Source organism: Stenella coeruleoalba (genome assembly GCF_951394435.1).
Source record: "Stenella coeruleoalba genome assembly, chromosome: 14".
Lineage (NCBI taxonomy): Eukaryota > Metazoa > Chordata > Mammalia > Artiodactyla > Delphinidae > Stenella > Stenella coeruleoalba.
The window spans coordinates 10367965-10378433 of NC_137160.1; the positions used below are offsets into that span (position 1 = coordinate 10367965).

General features: G+C 36.5%; 1 long non-coding RNA gene across 1 annotated transcript in view; it reads right to left on the bottom strand.

The window, feature by feature from the left end:
* Positions 1–4936, bottom strand: part of LOC307197077 — a 287652-nt gene extending 282716 nt beyond the window's left edge. The window contains exon 1 of the long non-coding RNA XR_013831320.1: positions 4009–4936. This is a non-coding gene — a long non-coding RNA (uncharacterized lncRNA). The remainder of the gene's footprint in view (positions 1–4008) is intronic.
* Between the last annotated feature and the right edge of the window lie 5533 nt (positions 4937–10469).

Here is a 10469-nt window from a genome sequence, read left to right on the forward strand (position 1 = left end):
GCCTTGCATACTTGCTCAGCATACCTCCTCTAGCTTGGACAATACAAATTATTCTTTAATTAATTCAATGCCTGAGTGAAGAAATATTCTGATATGCATGAATAAATTGGTGAGATCTTTTTGTAGGGATTTATCTGCTTTTACGGGAAAACTTTTGAAGCCCTGGAATATAAGTTATACAGGAAACTGTGATTTGTATTTTAAATTGATTACTATAACGTATTTTCATTATAAGAATAAAACCTAGAGGAAACAGAGTAACTGCCAAAATTAATGGGAGAAGATAAAGTGATACACTTATATCATGTTTTGCCATTAAGGACTTGGGCAGACAAGCCAACAAAAATACAATTTCTGCTACTTTTATATGCAATCTGACCTTGAAATGGCTAATTGTTGCCTTTAAATTATAAACTTATCATTTAAAAATGAGCTAATATGTTTATAGTCTTAAAATAGACTAATAAAAATATCCACCTTATGGATTTGTTGTAGAGAATATGAAATAATGTATTTGGAGTGGTTATCACAGTGCCAGGAAAATAGTAAATCCTCACTAAGTAGTTATTAAGAACCAGGAAATAGTCATTGAATCAAGTGTAATTAAAGATAAATAAAATGTAGATTGTTTTATAACAAAAAAGCTCAAGAACAGAAATTAAAATTTCATTCAAATTGCCATTAATGCCCAGTTATGACTGTTTTTCTATAAGTTATACTGAAGATAAAATATAAATTTCAATACCCAAACAGTTCTTCAATTCATCCCTCTTTCATTATTCTAGTAAAAGAAAAAAGTCAATGTCGATATCAGCAAGGCAAAACTAACAAAATGGTTGGTGAGAAAATAAATGTAAGAAAATGGTAACCAAAGCTAATTAGAATATCAGTTGACCAAAAAAAAAACAAAACCAACATCTCAAAAATATGAGAGATATAAAAGAAAAATATTATTAATTTCCAGTATATAAGTATTGGGGGGACAAGAAAGGGATATAGGGGAAGCAGGGTAGTTATGGTGGCAACAAGGACACTATTAATAAAAGATTTGGCTTTCATGATGGCAAAATGTATATGACATATGCTCCTAGAATGTGGTAATTTGGATTGGAATTTCAACATCTTTTTTTTATATGTCAATTATATTTTATATTATGTGGATTTGCATGGCACTCAGGGTATATTCATAAAAATAAAACACATCGTGAACATATTAGTATTATAATTACCCACATAAGGGGACGGACTATGACGCAGCTTCCATACTCCTATTATACTGTTATCTCTCTTGCGTGCTTTATTTCTCTTTTTGCTGAAGAAAAGATGAAATACTGCTTTTGGAAGGAAATATTTACTCTATCTGCCAAAATTACTCTTGGTAGACTGCAACTCAAGTAGTAAATATATTTTTATGGATAATTAGTTGATTGAATGTCTGTGTGAATTAGAGGCTTTTTAATATTCATGACTAATTTATAATCTATGAATATTTTATTAATTTCTGTGTTGTTTGAAATAATGATGCTACAACAACACAAAACCCAAATACTTAACATTAATAAACTCTAAATAATAAGTCAATTCTGTGATTAAGTATCATCCAAAGCTTGCTCGACATAACAATATAATATGCAAAATACAAAAACTGTGGCTCAGGTATAGAGATATGTAATCCATTATTTTCCTTATAAATTAGAAAATCTAGATGTACAACCACCTTCACTGTTTTCAACACTTTTTATAGAATCAATTACAGGAAATCATCTCTTTTTTTTTCTTTTTTTTGGTAGCAGAACTCTCATCTGCAGAATAGATTTCAGCACCAATCTGAGAAAGATACACACATTTTTGAGATAGACATTCATTTATTGGATTTATATATTATCCTGCTTAGATTTGTATTTAAGCACTTATATTATAATTGTCTACTTTTTTCTTTCACTGATTTGTAAGTTTTAAAGGACAGACATAGTATATTTTGTTTTTGCTTATGTCTTATTTTCCTGGCTCTAACACAATAGAAGTTTTATATGAATAAACAAATAAATTATTTGCTCTGAAATTCCAAATGTTCTCCCAAAGAGTCATAGGGGAAAAAAAATGTTTAATTCGAAATATCTAAGCATGGGATGATGAATTAGTATCATAATTACCCGATTTATTCTAAAGTCTGCAAAATAATGTTTCCTACTGTGGGCCTCATCTTTCAGATCCTTGCACCTCATATCTGACTATAGTCATAGCTTCTCTGCCTACAACAACTGCAACTTTTTCCACTACTGCCCGAATCTGAAACCACCACAGCAGAAATCCAAGCAGGTGCATGCAGTTGTCCCTCATGGAGACCAAATCTCTAGTCATTCCAGCTAAACAATCAGAAACAAAATTTTGAAAGATTTGAGGAGCTGTAAAGGACAGCTCCACTAGAACACTGTCTGTGTATGTCACCTTTCTGACTCACATCTGTATCTATGAAGGGATATTTCTGTAACAGAAAGCCAGCATTATAAAACCTAAAACAGACCAACCATTTAAATGAATATATTTTAAGTGGTTTTATCAATCTTTGGACCTCACTGAGGCTACAAAAGTTACATATTTCTCAAAAACCTCTTCTTGTATTTTTCCATTTTGGCTTTCTCTGTTGACTAAACTCATTTCATTACCACAGAGCAACTGACCTCTAGACAGTCAATCAAAAAGAGAAAAGAAGCATGGTGGGCAAATAGTACCAGCTTATATTTTGCAAAAAAAAAAAAAAAAAGAGTAAACTGTTTTTCGAGATCTGTAAATCTTCAGCTTCTGAAATCATTGTTACTACAAATGTATTGATCAAGAATTGAGAGATTCCCAGTGACTCAAGTCAAACTCAATATCCACTGTACATGTTTTATGTTTTGGAAAATTTTATGTACAAATACAGTAAGTCAGAATAACACAGGACCTCTTATGGTGAGTCTTTATTGATATAGAATTCTGCCTGAATACTATAAAACCTTAGTTATTCAAATTTTTAAAATGTCTTAAAACTAAATTATAGTAAGAATGTTATAATTTAAGAAATGGAAGTAGGAAATACTTCAGTTTGATCCCCTGCTGTTCCATATATTAGTATGTAAACAAATGCTATAGTGATCAAAAGAGAATGGCACTGATAAAAACAGACACGTAGACCAATGGAACAGAACAAACACCCCAGTAATAAACCCACACATATACAATAAACTAATCTTTGACAAGGGCACCAAGAATACAAACCCGGAAAGAACAGTTTCTTTAATAAATGGTGCTGGGAAAAGTGGTTGTCCACATGCAAAAGACTGAAGTTGGACCCTTATCTTACACCATACACAAAAATTAACTCAAAATGGATTAAAGATTTAAATGTAAGACCTGAAACCATAAAATTCCTGGAAGAAATCATAGAGGAAAAGCTTCTTGCCTTTGGTCTTGACAATATGGTTTTGGGGATATGACATCAAAAACACAGGTAACAAAAGCAAACATAAACAAGTGGGACTGTTTAAAACCCTATGTTTTAAACTAAAAACATAGGGTTTAACCTTCAAAATTTATAAGGAACTCATACAACTGTTAAGCAAGGAGGCCATTAGACTGTGGCTCTAACAAGGTGGAGGCCTTTGTAAGCAAACCAAAACCTAAGGCAAAGCAAAACCTAAGCCTGAAATGCCTCGAGGCTGAGAAATCAAAACGCTAAGGACAACCAATCACAAACAGCCAACGAGGCTCTAAGCTACAGCCAACCAATAATTCCCTTACTTGGCTTCCACACTTCCTCTATGGAAGCCTCTCCTCAGCGCCTGTCGGCGGAGCGCGCCTAACCACTGCCAGTTTGGTGCTGCCTGACTGGAATGAATTTTTGTTCAAATAAACTCTTAAAAACCTGAATATGCCTCAGTTTATCTTTTAACAGTTCTGGTGTCAGAAGAACCAAACCAAAGGGACCCCAGCAGCCCCCAGGAGCCCCGAGCAACCAGGCGGAGGTACCTGCTGAGCTCCCTGGCGCCGCTGCCTGCTCGCTGCCTCTGGAGGTGTGGGGACGTCCTCTCGGGTCCCGGTCCTCGTTCAGCAGCTTTGCGTCACGAGCTTTCAGACTGAGCGTCTTTTTTCCCCCCAAACTGGGTCCCGAAACCAACTAGAGTTGGCCTAGCTCCGACTTAGAAACCGCAGGGGGTCCAGGGTCGGATCCGGTGCAACTTAGAAAGCAGTCCGGGTTCCAGTTCTGACGGAGTCCGGTTCAGACTGGTTCCGTCTTAAGTCGTACACCGGCCGGCTCCAGCCTCGGACTGGGTCTGACTGAAACTGGGCTGGGCTTGTGTGAGGCCTCGGCTGAATAAAACTTTATTTTAAGGCTGCCCAGCAGGTACCCTGACCAAGAATGATCATGAGTTACGGTGGCCACAGCGGAGAACGTTTTTTTTTTTTTTTTTTTTTTTTTTTTTTTGCGTTAAGTGGGCCTCACACTGCTGCGGCCTCTTCCGTTGCGGAGCACAGGCTCCGGACGCGCAGGCTCAGCGGCCATGACTCACGGGCCCAGCCGCTCCGTGGCATGTGAGATACTCCCCGACCGGAGCACGAACCCTTGTCCCCTACGTCGTCAGGCGGACTCTCAACCACTGCGCCATCAAGGAAGCCCCACAGCGGAGGCCTTTTAACCGAGAAAGGCTCGTCCATTTAGGAAGGGCCCCCGAGGAAAAGGGCCTCAGCTGGGCAGTCTCTATGAAGGGTGGAGCGAAAATTATTTCCCTCGCCTACAGTTTCCGGTGACCAAGTGAGACCCTCTGGGATGCCCCGCTCACTCTGGAGCCTGCAGACGGCATCCCGGGAAAACTGGCGAAGCCGGCAAAGGTAAGAATTCTTACGAAAGTCCGCTCTCCCAGCTGTCCATCTGTGTACTGCTTGAGACAATGGGAATCTAAACTGGTGCAGCCCCTCTGGATAATATTATGGAGGTTCCTCAAAAGATTTAAAAAAAGAACTAGTATATGATCCAGCAGTCCCACTTCTGGGTATATATTCCAAAGGAAATAAATTCAGTCAGTACTTCAAAGAGCTATCTGCACTCCCATAGTCATTGCAGCATTATTCACAATAGCCAAGATATGGAAACAACCTGAGTGTCAATAGATGAATGGATAAAGAAAATGAAAATGTGAAATAGTATATATATATATATATACATACATATATGTGTATGTATATATAGTTGTTGTCTTGCCTCGCGTGGGTGGAGTGTCGGGGTTCCCAAGAAGGCAAACAAGGTGCATTTGGATCCCACAGGGCGCACTACGTGACTTGGGGTGTGTAGGGCAAGTCCGCACCGGTCTTGGTGGAGGGGCAGGGGGAGGACATGCTGGGATGCACTGAGCATCGGGGTGGAGTCAAAAGGCAGAATGAGGCCCAAGTCATTGCAGCCACAACCAGTCTTTTCCTGAGGAAGCCCCATCTTGTAGAATCTCGCGAGATCCACGGGGTCCGGTAGGCAAGTGCTGGGAGGAGAAACACCTAGGTGCCCCAGCTGCCGCGGGACCCTGGACCTGCCCTCTGCCCTAAGGAGGTTGGCTCACACCACGCATCATGAACCCCAATTCGTGTTACGCACCCCGCCCAACTCAGAGTCACAGTGCAGTGTCACCTCACCCCAAGGCCCTGTCAGGCCCTGTCAGGTTCGGGGGGTGGGGAGGGGGGGACATGCTCTGGCCCAAAGACTGTACAGGGAGGGACCAACTGAGACCAAAGTGGGGGAGTGAACTTTGCACGCGTGGGCCACAAATCTATAGCCTTTGAGGAGTCCAAAGGCCCTGGGGGGGACTTGAGCTTCTGGCACGGAATGATGGGGCCCAAATCTGAGGTCTGCTAAGGTCCAAGGACACAGCAACCCAAACATGCTCATTCCATGAAATGTATGTATTTTTTGTACAAGTGAAATATTATTCAGCCACACAAAGGAAGGTGATCCTGCTAATTGTGACAATATGGATGAACCACGCGAATCTAGAGGACAGTGTGCTAAGTGAGATAAGTTAGATGCGGAAAGACAAATACTATATGATCTCACTTCAGTGTAGAATCTAACTCACAGAACCAGAGAGTAGACCAGTGGTTGCCGGGGGCTTGGGGAAAATAGTGAAATGGTTGGTTAAAGGGTACTAACTTTCAGTTATAAGATGAATAAATTCTGGAGCGCTAATGAACATCATGGTGATTATAATTAAGAATAATGTGTTGTATACTTGAATTTTCTGGGAGTATTTCATAAGTGTTCTCACCACACACACAAATGTAACTATGTGAGGTGATGGATGTGTTAGTTAACTTGATTGTGATAATCATTTAGCAATGTATATGCAAATGAAATAATTACACTGAACAACCTAAATATATACAAATTTTAATCATGCTTGGAAAAAATAAATACATGGAATATTTGAGTTTGAGTCCCTGCTTTTCCATATATTGGTATGTAAACAAATAAAAGTTGGTATCTTTGAACTTCAATTTCCTTTTTCAGCCATATATTTATGAATATTAAATATATATTTTGCATCAAGTGTTTAACAGTTGATGCAGATAGAAAGATAAATAGGAATGATACGTTTCCCTTGAGCCTGTAGCCTTAATCAAAACAAAACCCAATGGCAACTATCACTTTATTTTTTTAAAAATATATGACAAAGTTTAATTTTATGGATTGCTAATTACTTCCATTCTAGTTGGAATTATTTAGGTTTTATAAATTTTATTTCATCAAATATGTCATGCTGTTTCTAAAGAGAGTTACACATAGCTAAGGATATAGATATTTCCCCATTACTTCACTGGCAATCAGTGAACACCAGGTTTGTTGTTAAAATATTATCATCATCTCTTAAAATTTTCATTACTTGGTCTTCTAATACTTTGCATAACTGGAAGAAAAGCACATGTATTTGGAGTTAAATTTTTTAGGCAGAGTAGAAAAATGCTAAAAGATTATTTATAGATGTTTAAATCCTTAGAGAATCTTTACAATCAATATTAGAATTACCAACTCTTGAATTTATGTTTATTGTATAAGTAAAAACTGAAGCTGATACTAATTTTTCATTCATTTCTCTTAACATGGGTAATTCATGGATTTTAAAAACAATTTCTTAAAGTTATTTTATAGGCATTTTCCCCCTAGTAATGAGGACTTATAAATTCCAAACCAACATTTAACATATATTTTATAAGTGTCTTAAAAGAGACATGTATAAAAGTTATAGAGATTCAGAAGAGAAATTGTCTATCTGCACTTGAAAACCAGGGAAAATTTTTATAGCATTAACAACATTTATGAGCTGAGACTTGGAGGGACACGTACTTACCTGATTATCATGAGATTTTAACTATTTGTATTTGCTTCTGGTCGGTTTCTCCTGCCTGTGGTATTGAGGAATCTTATAGCAAGTAGTGGGCATGAGATGACTCTATTGATTTGGATCCAGATTTTCCTTTGTCATTAAGTCAGGCTCAGTGGTATCCCTTAATCCTTGTCCCGCGTGGTCCCAAGCAATTCAAGTCAACTTGTTGCCTTTTTAAAAATCAGGCCTTAGTCAAAAATTGAAAATTACTTCTCATTATCTGCCAGCTGGTTCTCAGAGCACAAAATCTTCATAAAAAAGCTAAATCTAATGCTTCATTTTTCTGTTTTTATTTGTTATAACATTAATCCATGCAAATACTGGTATTTTGATATGTAAAACTCACCTAAAATTCTGCTTTGTGCAATATTGGAGATAATCCTTTTGTGTGGGCAAAAATAAAAAAGTCTTTTCTATATCAAATATTACCTAAGATGTTTGCCTCAGTTTCTCAAAAATCTTTCCCTCTACGTTTGTTTCTTTTTCATCACCAAATACCTCTCAATGAAGCTGCAGTTGAATTTTAAAAGTTTCCAATGGATTTCTTGCTAACTTTAATGTTTATTGAAAGCCTCAGATCACACCAACCTCAAATGAACTCCAGTAGTATAATTATTTTTGGTACCAGAATTTATGCTCCACCATAAATTTTATCCCCATCCTCCTGGAAGAAGACACCTATGACCTCTTTGATTTTTACTTGCTAATACAAAGTGAAAATTAGAGTCAAAATCTTTTATGTCAAGAGCATGGCTGCTCTAGAGCTTGATAGGGTAATGTCTTATTGATAATATTAATCACTATATTTTAGGTAAAGATTCACAGTACTCTTAAAATGTTCTATACTTGTAAACTACAACAGAAAAAAAGTATTTCTGTGGACACATTTACACTGTGTACATATGTGGCTATTTATGTTTTTATGTACTTGACAAATAACCTAGCCAGGATACTGCTTCCAGAATTATCTTGCTTGTTTCAGGATTACATCAGGAACAATAGATATCTAATAATTATGTTCTGCATCCGTAACATTTATAATTGGTTTCCTCTGGCAGTTGATTACAGATACCGAGAAAAACGAAGGCTCTACCCCTGTAAATTTTTTTCTTCCTTTGGTTCTGTCAGTTGCCGTCAAAAGACATTTTCCTGTATAATAATGATTAGTTAAATATCCTAACACAGATTTCCATGATTATTCTAGCCAGCATTGAATGTTTTGCTTAGTTCTAATTATTTTAACAAGATTGATTCAGCTAATGTATCCTTTTTTATTGTTAGGTATTTATTTGAAAATAAAATGCACTGTAGGAAATGGATTTCAGCTTCAAGAGAAGAAAAGTACCTCATATTCAGACTGAGAAAAAGAAAATTAAAAGACCCATCTTGAAGGCAAAGCTCAAGTCTTTAAATTCTCATTCTTAATCCATGATTTTTATAACACTACACCTCTTTAGTGATTTGAGTAGCAGTCTGTGAATTTTGCCTGAAATCAGTTCAAATGCTTTTCACATTTGAGACATATTTTACAACTGTAGGACTCAGTTAAACATATTTAACCACTAATCTATATGACAGTGTACACTGACCATTAAATAGATCCTAGATAAAATCTGGGGTTGATTTTACTTTAATCAGAGACCCTATAAAGCGAGGGATTAAATAAAATAGATTAAACATAACTAGTTATTAATAAGGAATAAGAACAACTAAGAATAAATTATTAAGGCGAGAGAGAGAGACAGATAGAGAGAGAAAGAGTTCTTTTACATTCCAAAGAAAGAGTCCAAATTTCAATAAAGGTGAGTACAGTGTAATGCAGCAAGAATTCTTCACAGACCTTTTAGCATTCAAAGTATAGCATGCATGCTGCGTGGTGCAATTTTACAAGCCTGCGAAATAGTACCATTAATGGCCCAGAATCTTTAAAAATCATAAGTCTGCAAAATGATTCACTTGCCATGCACCTTGAATATTAATAATATTCAAGTAGTTGCATTTATTAACCTTTTACGTTAATGGTCAGAAATGAGAACCATTGCATGACAGAAGGAAAAAATGTTTCAGATGACTATTGGGTTTCATTTGACGTTAATAAAAACCATCAAGTACATATTATGTTAGATTAGCCGAGATCTGGATTCCATATGACAAGTCATTATTATTAAAGGCAAATGGAGGGTATTTTCAAATACACCCCGGAGTGAGGTAGACTAAAATACAATGGTGCACTCTTGAATGTCAAGGACATTTTGTGTGGTATGTAATAGAAAGCTACAAGTAATGTGCAGTTTGGGAACTATTTCATGTTCCTCTGAAGACCTCAAAGCATTACACTGAATATTTTATTGGAATCTGTCACCCTCTGCCGTAGGTTCAAGTACATAACAAATATTTATGGGCAGTCATCGTTTTGATGACAGAGAGAATGTGTCAAAGTGAACCTCATCATTATAGTTAGCATATGAGGAAGTGTATAATGTCTTACTCTTCCTATCTCTCCTTCTTTTTCTTTTACTTAAAAATAATCAGTCATGTTTTATATAATCTATAAGTCATCCCCTGTTAGAAAATCAGAGTCATAAATGCCTGAGTGATCTTTCAACAATGTAGTAAGTGATAAGCTGACTAATTATGCCTTCCTAAATGTCAGCTATACTCATTAGGAAGTATGAAGACCACTGAGAGTAGGAAAATTTTGTTTTAAGAATATTAAACTTTTAAAGTATGCAAATATTGGTAACCTCAGAAATAAGTGCTTTGTCACAATAAGGAAAATCTAAAGTTAGACTAGAAAAAAATGTTATTGTTCAGTGTGAGAATTTTTGTATGTAATAAAAGCAAAGACCTTGGAATTAGAAGACCTGAATTAGGCTACGTTCTCTACTTGTTATTTAGTAGATCAACCCTAAGTAAATGGCTTAACCCCCCTGAACCTCTGTTTTCTCAATCTTAATCCAACCCATGTCACAAGATGTGTCCAGAACTACATATACATAAAACATTTTGTAAACTATGAAAAAGTTCAGGAAATGAAATGAACTGTTATTAATAATTGCAGTT